Consider the following 16,301-nt stretch of genomic DNA (forward strand, 5'->3'; position numbering starts at 1 on the left):
GCCTGTCCTATAGTCTATGTTGTGCCATCTGGCTCTTCTGCTGAATCCTCCTGAAATTTGTCACTGGTTCTTTTTCAGTCTCCCCCTTGGTCCTTGGCCATAGCCTTTCCTTATGCTCCTTGGCAGGGGACCTGAGCGCACTTTGACAATGATTCAGTATGACTTGGGACCTCGGTGAGGAAGGGACCAGAGCCAGGAAATAAAAAAGATGGTGATGGTGCCTCTAGTCATTCCTCCCTGGCCAGACATGCCAACAATGTCCCCAGCCCTGGAATCCCAACATTGCGCTGGGCACTGCCATCTCCCTCCCACAGGCTGCCGGCTTCCTTCCTAGGGACAGACTTCCTACTTGATTTGTCTTCTCTCTTAATTGTGTGGGAACCAGACCCATGTTCCTCTGTGTAGATGAGCACTTTCTCCAGGCACTTCTCAGGTGCTCTCTCTCCCACTTACCAGATGGCGGTTTTCACCTCATTGCTCCATAAGCTGGTATCTCAGATTCTTCCCCAGGCCCCTCCCAGCATGTCTCTGGCTCAGCAGAAGGCACCTTGTTGGCGATTAATATCCTGTGCGTACATACTGGTTTTTAAAAATGTGCTTCTTTCAAATAATGCTTATCCATTCTCTAAAGGTTGATCACTAACTGGGGTAGGCAACCTTTGGAGAAAGAACTTGGAATCGTACAAGTACTCCTTCACAACATTGTGGTCGCTTAGCCCTGAGGACAAAAGGGTCATTGTAACTGTGACTTTCCTTCTAAGACTTGGAAAGACTTTCTGATAGTTTGAGGAAAATACTTCTTTGATGTTACCACAAGATTTTGAATTAGGAATAAGAGATTCAGTTTCAAACATTGAAAGTGACAGTTCTTTTTATTTTATAGGATAAATTTTACACCAAGGAATTTAAAAAATTAAACAGACTCCATGGGAGGGGAAGTGAGCTTTGTGTCACCTTTGGTGTTCAACACCAAACAGGAATGGGATGGTCACCATATAACTCTTCAAAGAAAGCATTTTTGTGTGTGTGATTCAGCTGCTTTACCACCTTATAGCAATTATCACTTCTTGACTACTTTAAAACCATTACAGAATAGTGTAAAGAATTCAATCATTGAAGCCAGACAAATCTAAATTCAACCTTAAGCTCTATCACTTACAGGTAATGTAACTTTAGACAATGACTTACCAAATCTCAGGCTGCTCTTCCATAAAACAGAGGCTATGCAGGTGTCCTTTTGTTCTCTTGCTGACATGCGCTGGGTCAGTCTTTATTCTCTGCTAAACTGAAGCAGAACTCATCCTCTTGGACTTCCTTGAAATAATCCAACTGCACTGAAGCCTGTGAGTACAGTAGACTTTCCTGAAGTTTCCAAGTCGATTAGGGTTTATATTGCATCCCACACACATAACACACGTCTCACAAAATGGACTAACTTCCCCAATGTCCCCTCCTGCTCATGTCTCTGCACAGGCTGGTTTGTTGTCTTTTATTTCCTTCCTTCTCTCTTCTGCCTGCACCCTCCCTCCCCAGGGACACTGTCCTTATGGGCATCTGTTCCTTTCCAGATTCTACCCTGACCCATCTTCCAATCCCCCATGATGCCAAAAGATACAACTCCCCAGTTAGCACCTCCAACCAGTAGATGTTCTTCAAAGAAGGGGCTCACAGATTTACAGAGGGTGAGTCCTTGGGTGAACTTATACCAGGACAGTTGTGTGGTTACACTTCTATCTCAGAAAGCTCATAAAAATGTGTCTCCTTAATAAATATAATACTCTCCTCATAAGAACAATTTTCTCAGTCTTGATTCAACGAGTTAGTGCAACGGCTTGGCTGCCTCATTCATAAGATGATTCATTGCTATGATTCAGGGATGTAACACATGTGGGCCCCATTGTAAGGGCTGCTTTGGAGAAGGAAATAAGGAAAAGGAGACGGAAACAATTATAAATTCCCAAAAACAAAACGTTTCTAAATAAATGACTGAATTGATGAATGCCATAAGAGAATTTCAAGTTCAGTGGAGGTGCTGAGAACTGCACTGAGTCCCTGCCCCCCACCCATTCATATGTTGAAGCCCGACTCCCCAGTGTGATGGCATGTGGAGGCATGGCCTCTGGAGGCCATTCATTTTTTTTTTTTAATTTCACCTCTTTTTATTTTTTATTTTTATTTATTTAATTTTATTTTATTATGTTATGTTATAGTTTTTGATGTAGTGTTCCATGGTTCATTGTTTGCGTATAATACCCACTGCTCCATGCAATACGTGCCCTCGTTAATACCCATCACTGGGCTAACCCATCCCCCCGCCCACCTCCCCTCTAAAACCCTAGTTTGTTCTCAGAGTCAATAGTCTCTCATGGTTCATCTCCCCCTTGATCCCCCCCTTCATTTTTTTCCTTCCTTCTCCTAATGTCCTCCATGCTATTCCTTATGTTCCACAAATAACTGAAACCATATGATAATTGACTTTCTCTGCCTGACTTATTTCATTTAGCATAATCTCCTCCAGTCCCATCCATGTTGATGGGAAAGTTGGATATTCATTCTTTCTGATGGCTAATATTCCATTGTATACGTGGACCACATCTTCTTTATCCATTCATCTGTTGAAGGGCATCTCAGCTCTTTCCACAGTTTGGCTATTGTGGACATTGCTGCTGTGAACATTGCGGTGCATATGGCCCTTCTTTTCACTACATCTGTATCTTTGGGTAAATACCCACAAGTAGTGCAACTGCTGGGTCATAGGGTAGCTCTATTTTTAATTTTTTGAGGCACCTCCATGCTGTTTTCCAAAGTGGCAGTACCAACTTACATTCCCACCAACAGTGTAAGAGGGTTCCCCTTTCTCCACAACTTCTCCAACATTTGTCATTTCTTGCCTTGTCAATTTTTGCCATTCTAACTGGTGTAAGGTGGTAGCTCAATGTGGTTTTGATTTGGATTTCCCTGATGGCTAATGATGATGAACATTTTTTCATGTGTCTGTTAGCCATTTGTATGTCTTCTTTTGAGAAGTGTCCATTCATGTCTTCTGCCCATTTTTTGACTTGATTATTTGTTTTTTTGGGTGTTGAGTTTGAGAAGTTCTTTATAGACCTTAGATATCAGCCCAATCCTAAAATTTGTATGGAATCAAAAAAGACCCCGAATCACCAAGGAAATGTTGAAAAAGAAAAACAAAGCTGGGGGCATCACGTTGCCTGATTTCAAGCTATATTACAAAGCCATGATCACCAAGACAGACACATAGACCAATGGAACAGAATAGAGAGTGCGAAGATGGACCCTCAACTCTATGGTCAAATAATCTTTGACAAAGCAGAAAAAAATATGCAATGGAAAAGGGAGTCTCTTCAATAAATGGTGCTGGGAAAATTGGACAGCTATATACAGAAGAATGAAACTCAGCCATTCTCTTACATCATACACAAAGATAAACTCAAAATGGATGAAAGACTTCCATGTGAGACAGGAATCCATCAAAATCCTAGAGGAGAACATAGGCAGTAACCTCTTGGACATCGGCCACAGCAACTTCTTTCAAGACACGTCCCCAAAGGCAAGGGAAACAAAAGCAAAAATGAACTTTTGGGACTTCATCAAGATAAAAAGCTTCTGCACAGCTAAAGAAACAGTCAACAAATCAAAGAGGCAACCCGCGGAATGGGAGAAGTTTTTTGCAAATGACACTACAGACGATGGACGTCATTCAGTTTTACAAAGTCATGAGAGTGGAGCTCCCCTGATGAGATTAGTGTCACTATAAAAAGAGGAGACACCAAAGCTCTGTCTGCCATTTGAGGGCATCAAGAGAAGGCAGCTGTCTGCATGTCAAGAGGAGAACTCTCACCTAGCCTGCTGCATTTTGTGATAGCCGCCTGAGCTGACCCATCCACAAGGTCTTCTGTCCAAATCTCACACACCTAACCACCACACAACAGCAGCCTGCAGCTCATGAGAGACCTTGACCTCACACAGGTTATTCTCCATGCAAAGATCCACTGCCCACTCTTCACTGCCATTCTCTGTGCTCTGTTAGGCCAGACCCTAAGAAGTGTATCTGCTGGCTTCCTTGCCCTCTGACTTTCCTTTGGATTTGGCCATAGAGCAGCACAGGCAGAAGGTCAGAGGCTGATATGAAAGACTGATGGGGCCACAGTCTGGTGGTGGCTGCCTCCCTCCCCCACTCCAGCCCTTCTGGGGCCTTATCAGTCTGCATCCCCTGCAGTCTTGCCCCTGCATGGCTGAAGGGGTGGCTAGCTGCACCCCAGGTTGCTTATCTGGCGGTGACTCAGCATCCCATGCCCATTCTCTTAAACCTTCCCTCACTTCTGTAAATATTCCCTTCTTTGTGGGGATTTCCGTTCAGCCTTCTAATTGTAATTCAGTTTCCTAACAGCAGTGCTGGCCCTGACAGACACCTTACCCAAAGCCTATTGGAAAATCTTAATGGTCACTTGTTCCTGGATTCCGAATGGAGCAGTACGTTTGTGAAGAAAACGCTGGGATGAGGCACAGCCGCACTAGAGGAAAGACATGGTAAGTAAGAGCTGCTCTCGCCTGAGGTCCACGGATCTGCATCACAGAGGGCAAAACCTTTCCAAAACCTCTGGGCTCAGCAATGTTTCACAATTCAGAATGTTTTCAAATTTTAGAAGGCGAATATCATACAATGCATGTTTCTATTATTGTGCAATGCCCAAAAAGGGTCAAGGGTGGGACTCTGATAAAACTCATTACTATTTTTGCAGGGAGACATGGATATTCATAAGAACGAAGTAAATGAAAACCATTAAAATGTCATGCCATTTCTAGCTGGGTTTTCCCACCAGATGATTTACAAAATAATCCTTGGGTTTTCACCTACCTTCCAGGGTTATTTTGAGGTCCTATTAATTAAAGTATTTCCAGCCAGTAGCACAGTGTCTGGAATATAGTAAGTATGTACCCAACAATGTCACCTGCTATCACCCCAACGACATCATTACTGCACAATTGCACAGAGCTTTCCTATAAACCAGGCTTACTTGCGGGGAGGAATGCTCTGGTATATTGCTCAATCCCACCAGGTTATCGGCAGGGGACCGGATCGCAAAGGGTCGTTTTTCCCGCTGTAGATGGATGGCGAGCAGAGCTGAAACATGAGGTCAGGTCTTCCATCTCAAAGTCTGGGCCCTTTTCCTATATGTATCTGTTTACTCAAAGGATGAGGAAAAAACATCTATAGTATAATCCCACGTGCTTAGAAAGCAAAGCACACTACAAGGAAAGGTCCAGAAGGCAACCCAGTAAGCTGTGCATGGTGAGTGACCAGGGGTGGACGGGCTCATGTCGGCCACCAGACGAGGCACAGTGGGGTAGGAGGCACCCGTGGATGGAGGTGGCCCACGGGCACTGGAAATGGGTAAATCAGTGTGCATTTAATTTGCTGTGTGCATTTAATTTCCTAGAGAAAGACAGGTTTATATTTGTTACATTTTCAAAAGTACAATGAGAGGTAGTAGACACACAGAAGTGTTTGGAAACAGGGCCACGGAGGAAGAGGGCATACCATTCCAGGGGGCTGACCCCCCGTGAGGTGCTCTCTTGATGTGGGTTTGACTGTGACAGTCTACAGATGCTCTGAGGCCCAGTAATCAGATTATTCCGGCAGAAGGACATTTCATTGCTAATTAGCATAAGGAGACCTTCCAGGCTTCTAGGGTCAGAGCCTGGCAAATGATAAAAGGCCTGGGTCCTGAATGGTGCCCTTGGAGATGTTTAAATGGGTCTGAGCGGGAGCCTGTCACATCTTGTTGCTGTGATAATTAGATTAGGAGGCAAGGGGAGGGAGGGAAGCCGTCCCATGTAATCTGCAGAAGCTCAACCAGAGCCGAGGTAGAAAACTGGCAGCAGAGGGGACCTCCAGAGGTCACATTCCCTAAAGGCCATAGAGCCAGAGTTTTGGGCCTTGATTCAAGGAGTCTTTGGTGTCTGAGGGCCCTTTGAAGAGCATCTTGTTAAGTGGCTTCCAAACATCAGTCACTCGGTATGCTTGTTTGAAAATACAGCTCCCAGGCCCAATCCTGCAAATTCAAGGTCAGTAGACTTGGATTTGAACCAGGATCAGGGGTCTGTATTATAAACAAGCTCCTGGATGACTCCGAGGCCAATCCATTCGGCAGTCACTGACCTAGCTCAATGTCGACGTTTTGCAGACAGGACACTGGAATGAGGAGTCGTGCTTGAGATGGTGTCCACGGCAGTGCTCACGTGGTACCCAGTACCACGCTTGTTTCATCCCCCTGGGCGGCCCTGCCATGGTGGCCATGCTTGCCCTGCTTCACAGAGGAGGATACTGAGGTCCTGAGAGGACCGGGCACTTGTCTACCCTCACAGGGCTAGCGAGTGATGACTGTGAGACTGGATCAGTGCCCCCCTCACCCTTGCCAGAAGGGCTTCTTGCCGTGGCCCCCAGGCTCAGCATGGCCTGGCCCCTGCCCAATCCCTAACCTCATCCAGAAACTCCCTTTACCCCATTCGTGATGCTCCAACACATTGGTCTTCTTGCAATTCCTCAAAGAAATGTGCAAAGCTCTTCTGACCTCAGGGCCTCTGCACACGTTGTTCTGACTGCCTAGCCAACTTCCCCCCCAATTCCTCACGTGTGACCTCTTTCACACATGCTCTAGGCAGAGTAAACTCTGTGTCTGGGTGCACAAGCACATGCACACACACATGTCTAAGGCTGTTTAGTCCTTTCCCGTGCTCTAAGGGTAACAGCAAAAATTCTCACCAGGACCTGGAAAGCCCTGTGTTGCGCCTGCCCACTTCCCTCTCTTGCTCCAGCCTCTTCCTCACACTCGGGGCTTGTAGCCCCTTGACTTTTCCATCCTTGAAGTGCTCTACGTGCCTCCTGCATGACCTTAACACACGTGTGTTTTGGCTGTGTTTTCGTTTTGGGTCCCAGAATGCTATTTCTCCCCTATTCTTTCCATCGATTGCTGCCCCGTTATGAGCACCGCTTTCTCAGGGGAGCCTGCCCTGCCCTCTCCAACTGCACAGCTGTCCAATCGTATTCTCAGGGCATCGTGTCAGCTGTCCTTATAACCCGTGTCATTCCCTAACTTCAGTTTTTATTTACTTTTTTAAAGATTTTATTTATTTATTTGAGAGAGAGAACAGAGCAAGGGGCAGAGGGAGAGGGAGAAGCAGACTCCCCACTGAGCAGGGAGCCGGATGTGGGACTTGATCCCAGGACCCTGAGATCATGACCTGAGCTGAAGGCAGACGCTTCACTGACTGAGCCCCCCAGGCACCCCCTTAACTTCAGTTTTTAAAACTGATCACTTCTTTCTTCTATTAAGATACCATAGTAGGTTTTACTCATTAAGTCCCAGCACACCACACAGTGCTTGGTACACAGTAGGCAGTCAATAAGAACATTTGGGTAGTGCCATCGATGGGCCATTTGGGTATGCACATGAGTATCACCTCTGCAGAAAGACGTTCCCTGACCACTTCCCAAAGTAGGTTTCCCTGTTGGTACTTGCTTGTCTCATTCACAGCAGTAATGACAAATCACAAGTATTTGGTTGGCTTTTAATTTTCTGAGTTCCCCTAAGGATGGAGGCCACGTGAAGGCAGAAACAATGCCTGCCTCGTTCACTTCTAGAACACAGCTTGCACTTATTTGGTGTGTGGTGTTCGCTTGGTGGGTGAGTGGGTAGAAAAGCAAATGCCAGATTCTCAGTGCATGATGCTCTCCTTTTACATGCATCCTCAGCCTCCTGCCTGGAGCCCAGAGACCCACTCACACTGTGATCTGGGAAAGTGATGCCCAACGTCTGGACCTTAGCTTTCCCACACAAAGAAAGGACATGTGGGGTCACCCAAGCTCTTCCCAGTGTGGACACTCAGGAGTTCCAGGATATTCACTATTTCTTTTAATGGACAGATGCCATTATTATAATTTATTGCTTCTAAAAGGCTGTGTTGGACTCAATTCCGAGACTGAACTTTATGTCTTAGATGGGTGTTTGACACCTGACAGATTAGGGCAAGTTCAGACCTTAATCCCACAGGTTTACCCAAATTTTACCATAAAATACACTAAAAGGTAAATCATCTCAACTTCTTAACTTCCTGGCAGGAAAGAGATGACGTACATGTATGCAAGGAAAATTTACAGCAGGGCAATTTTTAAAGGGAATTTTTCATTCTGTAGACAGGATTTAGAGGGGTCCAGGAGGAAAAGGCCATGTTGTGAAGCTAGTAACAGTGCAGAGCCATGGCCCCCTAGGCACACAGGGTTGGTGTGGGGACAGTTACTGGACACAGAGAGAGGGTGGGCTGTATGGAGAGCATCACCTAGGATGAGCTGTGATGGTGAGCCAGGCCACGTGGTTAACCTGCAGAGATCTCACAGGGAGAGGGTCAAAAGAATAAAAAGTGATTTTTTTTTTAAGATTTTATTTATTTATTAGAGAGAGAGCACATGAGAGGGGGGAGGGTCAGAGGGAGAAGCAGACCCCCCGCTGAGCAGGGAGCCCGATGCGGGACTCGATCCATGGACTCCAGGATCATGACCTGAGCCGAAGGCAGTCGCTTAACCAACTGAGCCACCCAGGCGCCCTAAAAAGTGATTTTTATCACTTTCCCCCCTCAGATCTCTTGCTGATGCTCCCAGAGCCAAACCCATCCCAGGAGCACAGGGAAGGGGAGCCTGTTGATGCGTTCTGTTTAGGTCAGCATCTGCAAGCCAGAGCCACATGAGAAAGGGGGCATGTGCAGGACGGGAGAGGTGGTAGGCAGAAAATGTACAGCATATGATTTTAAGGGGACATCAAAATGCAATCAAGTAGAATTTTACTAAGGTAAACTTGAATTGCTCTAAGTTATTTATTTATAAAGTATATAATTTGCAAACATCAGCATTTTAACGGTTATTAGTCTCAAATTGCTGGTGGCACATCTGAACCATTTGAGGTACATCCAAGGATCCTCACCGTGTTGGAGGAGGAGTATCAGAGAAGGTGCAGAAAAAGATCGTTTAGCTGGAACATACATGACCTGTTATGTTTCTGACAAGTATTTCTAAAATGTAAATATGTCAATTCAAGGAGTATAATTATCTAAAAAATATGTAACTTATTTGCAATATCATCTGCATATATTCCCTTAGGTTCTCCTTCCATTATGGGAAATAAGAAACATGATATATAACACATATTAACACAATTTTCAATTCAATGACTCCAAAGGCTTGTTACCCACCAGCCATATAAGCACCTGAGAACAATCACAATCCCTGTATTATCAGCAAAACTACCATTACAGTAATGCATTTTATATGATCTAGCCTGCCCTGTCATTATTGAATGGTTTGGATTAATGACGCTTAGCGTCCGACTATTCACGATGCTTCCACCATATCATTTTTCTATGCCATCCGCTACGGAAAATTGTTCTTCAATTACATTTTCACCTCTCTTATTGAACTGAAAAAGTGTTAGACCAACACTCCTTCCAAGACATATAGATATGTAGATTATATGTATCTATATATCTAGATATGGATTTCATTTCACAATTCTGTGGATGTGTAATAAATCACCCCAAATATATACATGTATACACACACCCACATTATATATAGATACACATTGCATGAATGTATAGAAAACTACCTCTAAATTTCAAGGTTTAATCTAACCCAAATAATTTATTATCTCAAGATCCTGCAATTGGTTACATGGTTCCAGCTGGGGAAGCTCAAAGAGGGCTGGAGGATCCATTTCCCAGAAGGCTGGGTGGCCAGTTAATGCTGGTTTCTGGCTGGGACCTCAGCCAGGTCTTCAATTCTCTACCCAGCCCCTCCAGGTGGCTAGGTTGAGTTTCTCACAACATGGCATCTAGGCTCTGGAAGGAAACATCTCAGGGGTGAGTGTTCCTGGAGACCAAGCCTCAGGGCCCATGATGTTTGCTAACGTTTCATGAGCCAAAAGTTAGTCACATGGCCAAGCCAGGCCAAGAGTCAATATGAAAAGAGACCACAAAAGGGCACATGTACCAGAAAGTAAAGTGCACTGGATATGTGTGTGTGTGTGAGGGGAGGAGGGATGTCGCACAGATAATCTACCAAGGAGGTTAGAATTGGGGGACAAAAATTGTAGAGAAAACAAAACTAAACTGAGGTGAATTCAAAATTAGATTGGATATTGCTTCATTTATCTGAGTTATTTTTATGTAAATAAAAATGCCCCAAAATAGCCAAGACACTGTTAAAGAAGTAGAGCAAACATGGAGAATTTCCATGATCAGATATTAACATTGATATGAAGTTAAGTAATTAAGACAGTACAATAATGGGTGCAAACAGGCACATACAGGAATAGAATAGAATAAAATCTTCACTAACACAAACACGCACATAAATGCAATAAATAAAAGAATTATTCTGGATCAATTGGATATCCATATTTTTAAAATATGAATATTGATTTCTTCTTTCTTGTATACATAAAATTCATTCCAGATGATTATAGATCTAAACGTAAAAGGAAAATTGTTATAAATTCTAAAAAGTAACATTGAGGAACGGCTTAATGCCATGGTGTAGGCAAAGATATTTTAAGTAGGGAAAACATACACTCAGCATTAAGTATTTTTGAAAAGACAATTTGGGATATAATCAAGAATTTCTATTCATCAAAACACACCAGTGAGACAAGTGTGCAGGCCATAGGTAAGAGAAGATGATTGTATCTGATGAAGGACTCCTACGCAGAATAAACAAAGAAATCTGTTAAATCAGGAAGAAAAAGAAAAATGGGCAAGCAGCTGAAAAATCAAGTCGGCAAAAAATTTTATCCAAAAGGCCAACATATGTACGTGAAAATGTGTCCAGCCTCTTTACTCATGCAAAGTCAAACTACGATGAGGTCCCAGGAAAGGCCCTCCGATGTCCGGAAAGCTAGAATAAACCTGACTGGCAATACTCAGTGCTGGTGAGAATGTGTCATCTGCAAAAGCTCATGCCAAGCCGGCAGGAGCATAAATTGTCAGAACCATTGTGTAAACTAGGTGGGCAATATCTATAAAAACAGAACAAGTGAATACTTCATTGCTCAGAAATTCTATCCTTAGGTAACAAGAGCATTCATCCACCGAAGCCCCGGGTAGGAGATACCATGGTGGTCCTCCTACCATGGAAAGAGCCCAGTGTTCATATTGCGGTGAAGTGAATAAATCAATGGAGAATATTCACATAGTGGACTATGAGACAATAAGAATAAATACCGTCATACACAACAGCATAGATAAACCTCAGAAAGATGGTACTGAGTGAGCCAGCCCAGACGCAACGAGGTACACGCTGTGTCGTATGTGTGAGTGTGTATGTGTGTCAAGTAAGTTTGTGTGCACATGTGTTGTGTGTGTGTGTGTGTGCAAATGGGCTTGTGCATTGTGCATATGTGTGAGTGTGCATGCACATTTCAAATACAGGAAAACTCACCTTTGGTGGTAGAAGTCAGGGTCGTGGTTACCATTGGGGATGGGTGTTGTGACTGAGGGGACTCCCTGGGGGCCTCAAGGGGGGGTGCTGTTATTTTTTTAGTTTTCTCCTTGACCTGGATGGTGGTTACGTGAGTAATTTTTACTTGGTGAAAACTCATATAGTTGTACGATGTTGCTTTTTTTTTTAATCTCGGCACTTGGGGGTTCAATTTTATGCTCAAATAAAAGAAAGCTTATTTCTTTTTTTTTTAATTCTTATGTTAATCCCCATACATTACATCATTAGTTTTAGATGAAGTGTTCCATGATTCATTGTCTGTGCATAACACCCAGTGCTCCATGCAGAATGTGCCCTCCTCAATACCCACCACCAGGCTAACCCATCCTCCCACCCCCCTCCCCTCTGTAACCCTGTTTGTTTTTCAGAGTCCATCGTCTCTCATGGTTCGTCTACCCTTCCGATTTCCCCCCCCTTCATTCTTCCCCTCCTGCTACCTTCTTCTTCTTCTTCTTTTTTTTTTTCCTTAACATATATTGCATTATTTGTTTCAGAGGTACAGATCTGAGACTCAACAGTCTTGCACAATTCACAGCGCTTACCAGAGCACATACCCTCCCCAGTGTCTATCACCCAGTCACCCCATCCCTCCCACCCCACCCCGCACTCCAGCAACCCTCAGTTTGTTTCCTGCAATTAAGAATTCCTCATATCAGTGAGATCATATGATACATGTCTTTCTCTGTTTGACTTATTTCACTCAACATAATACCCTCCAGTTCCATCCACGTCGTTGCAAATGGCAAGATCTCATTCCTTTTGATGGCTGCATAATATTCCATTGTATATATATACCACATCTAAAGAAAGCTTATTTCTAGAATATTCTTTAGTTACTAGATGTGTGATCATAAAATGTTTTATGGCATTCTAATTTGGAGTTGCTTCTGATGGTTGGGCTCCTGTGTCATTTCTGCCCTCCATTATCAAACAACCCCCGAGCTCCTGCTTTGTGCAAGGGCACTGCTCATACCCCAGGAAGGCTCAGTAAACAAACCCAGCTGAAAGTCCTTTTCTCCAGGAACTTGCATGGACTGCAACGTGAGAGGGCCTTGCTAAGCCTGAGGTCGCCTTCTGTTGGAAACACTCTGCGAATAGTTTATAATACCTCCATGCACCTCGTGGGTGTGCCAGTACCCTGAACAATCTAGTTATTGTGACCAGAAGCGGCCGCAGGAAACAGACCCACTCTGGAAGCGCCCTGGGAGATTGCACTGATGACCGAGTTAACACAGGGACATAGCCTTTGCAGTGATGGGATGTGTGTGCCAGCCGAGGGCAAGACGTGGATTCAGGACGTGACTAGACCGCTCCGTGGCTGAGCTGGCAGTGGTGTGTGCCAAGACCGAAACATGGGCTGGCAGATTCGGGCTGGCCTGGAGAGCTTGTCTAGAGAAAACGACAAGCTTAAAGCCTTGAGTTCTCAACTCAGACTACAGGTAGAAAACCAGAAAGTCTCCATGGCAACTGCAAAGTGACCCCTTATCTCCCATAGCGGCAGGACAGAGGTGGGTGCGGGTCAAGCCTGGGGTCCGTAAGGGCCACTGATTCACAGTGATGACTGGATGGTAATTCTGTTAAGGATCCAGGACTGATGGCGAGAGGGGACCCCGGGGGATGGAACATTCACACAGACACACGCGACGTGGGAACACTGAGCTCTCATTCCTCTGAGCGTTGCTTGTAGTGAAAGCAGTCCTCTGTCACGTGTGAAGGAGCAGCCTCTCCCAGCATCTACAAACACATTTACAAAAACAAAACAAAACAAAAAAACACAAACAAAAAACAAACTCTGGATGACTTCATAAAAAGTGGCTGATGCACAAGCAATGCCAACTCCCCTCCAGACAGCCCCCAGCACTCTTTGCCTCTGGGCTGATAACAAGAACTTCACTGGGGCCAAGACAAATTGGGGGAAGGGCGGTCTGCTGCAGGAGGAGGTGCGCCTCTGGGCACCAGCCAAGCCACAGAGCGGGACTAGGCAGTGTTGACACAGTGTGCGACACCCGGGCAGGAGAGTGTTCTCGGGGCATTAGACCACGGAAGATGAATATAGCGTTGGATTGTGCCAAATGCCCTGAGGTGGGGCTGCTGTGGTCTGAATACCTGTGTCACCCAGCGTTCCCATGATGAAGCCTAACCCCCATGGTGAGGGCATCTGGAGGTGATCAGAGGCCTTTGGCAGGTGATTGGGTCACGGGTTCAGAGCCCTCATGAATGTCATTAGTGCCCTCATAAGACAGCCCAGAGAGCTCCCTTTTCCTTCCACAGTGAGAGGTCTGCAACCTGGAAGAGCCACTCACCCGACCACGGTGCCCTCAACCCCGGACTTCCAGCCAACAGAGCTGTGGTGGGTCTGCGGTGTTTTGCTACAGCAGCTTGGACAGCCAGACGGAGGCATTCATGCAGGATGGGGATTTAATATGTTGGGTGTGGCAGTAACACTGTGCTTGGTTAGCTAACTAAGCCCTGTGCTCAACACTGACAAATACCCAAAGAGGCTGGCAGGCAGGGACACCCCTGATGCGCCCCCCACAAAGGCCCTGGGGCCAGCTAGATGGGATTTCAGTGAGTCTATGGGGCGCAACTTGTTTAGATGCTTTGTAACCATGCCCCCTGCCAAAGGTCCTGGAGGACACTCCCTGCATGAAGACACAAAGAAAGGCCTGGGGTGAGGGGCACCAGCATCTCTGAACATCTCTGTGATGGCAGGGATGATGATGAGAGGCATTGCCTTGGAATCAGGCTCCCGATTTCAAAGGAATGAGGAATGGGAAGTGAGGGACTGGGTAACAGGGCCTTGGTTCCCAAACGTAAGGCAGGCACCAGCGCCGCAGTAAGCATGGGTAAGAGGGATGGGCCTGTTCTCCTAGGTGGGACCTGGTGGTTACGGCTACTTGATCATGGAAATACCTGGATTTAAGTACTTGCGCAGCACTCCTGAAAATATATGCACAGGAGAATTCCAGACCCAGCACACATGCACTTGACTTGAGTATCCATGGTGGGGACACCTGGTCTTTTCCCCAATGTGATCCCCACATAGAAGTCAGCTCACAGACCCAGACTCCCTTCACAGAGAAGAAGGGGCTCCCTTAGAGAATGGATTTCAAAATGTAGCCTCAGATGTGCACAAAGATGTGTGCTGTAGATCGTCCCCTGTCTGCTCAGGGAAGTGTGTCCAGCAGACAGGAACATGGTCATGTGGTATTAAAGAGTTTGGCCTTCATCTTATGGGGAAGACGATTGACCTCAGGATTCTGAACAGTTATGTCACAGAGCCTTGTCTATGCCTTAGGACAGTTATTCTTGATCCCCGGCCTACAAGCTTCAGAGGCCAGCGCTAAAGAAAGGTTTCTCAACACAGGAAGTAGGATTGGAATCAAGACACACTTAAAGATGACAACTGTCAAGCTCTGGTGATGGGCTGGATAGGAGAGGCTTGGGAGAGGAGCCAGGCATAGGAGATGAATCTGAAGAGGGGATCATGAAGTGTGAAGGCCACGGATGCACTCAGAGGAGCCTAAACTCGGTGAACTAAATAGAGCCACTGAAGCATTATAAATGGGAATTAGATAATTAGGAATGCTGTCTTATCCTAAAGACACATGGCAGCTCCTACAAATTATGGCTACTGGTCGGCCCTAGCAGAAAGCTCCATCAGAGTGCGTTAGAGGTCATTGGCCTTTAAAAATGACTGTTTGAAATGGAAACATATTTCTAAAAAAGAAAAGAAAAGAAAAGAAAAAGATGGCTCAATTTCAGAAAATCTAGCAATGAGATTCAACACATTTACATGTTAAAGGAGAGGAAAGGAGTGAGCAACTTCACATGGGAAACGAAAAGGATTAACAAACACATATTCATGCAAGACAGCTCTCTCTAAAATAAGAGCATGCGGGGAGGAAAAATAATTTTACCTCCACCCTTCTAGGTTCTTGGCCAAGACACCGCCCTCCCCCCTGTAGTAAAAGACAGAATAACAGGAGAAAAGCAAACAGAGCTTCTATAACATGTATAACTTCTGTCTATAAGTGAGAAACCCAGGGAAGCTGAGTAATTCTCCAGATGGCTGAAGCCACCACCTTAAATACCATCTTCCACCAAAGACAAAAGAAGATGTTGGGGGGGAGGAGGTCGTCAGTTACAGGAGGTTTCTAGGCAAAACAGTGAGGGAGGGTATGGCTGTCATGCAGCCTATGTCCCTGCCTTCTCCTTCGATAAGAGTTTCCAGAGACTTGGTCATCCTTCTCTTCCTGGTATGCAGAGGGAGACACATTCACGAATGGAGACCTCCCAAGGAGGGGTCTGAACACCTGTGTCACCCAGCGTTAAGGAAGTGTAAAAGGCTCTTAAAAAAGGTAACTTCCACTCAGCTTTCAGAGCTTCTCCTGTAACTTAAAAAATAGAGAAGCTCTTTCTTAAAAATAATCAGCCTAAAATAATCCTTATGCCAAAGAGGCATATTGTGGGGTGACAGATTCTGCTCTCCTTCAAATAAAATGAACTTCCTTATCTTGAGAGAGAAAATAGGAGTTACAGAACAAAAATTTAATAGGCCACATTTACAGATTTTAAACACATGCCAGTTATTTAAAAATCAGTATAAGAGCACCCTTGTGAGTGATAGGCAACTGGGGATAGTGGTTCTTTCAAGGTAGGAAGGCCTGAGGACACTGAAGGTGGCACATGGAGGGTTGTGGTCTGTCTGCCAACTTTTGTGTGTGTGTTT

The sequence above is a fragment of the Mirounga angustirostris genome, unplaced genomic scaffold (genome assembly GCF_029215605.1).
Source record: "Mirounga angustirostris isolate CCGP_5_RB_7025 unplaced genomic scaffold, mMirAng1.0.hap1 SCAF_4, whole genome shotgun sequence".
NCBI classification, from domain to species: domain Eukaryota; kingdom Metazoa; phylum Chordata; class Mammalia; order Carnivora; family Phocidae; genus Mirounga; species Mirounga angustirostris.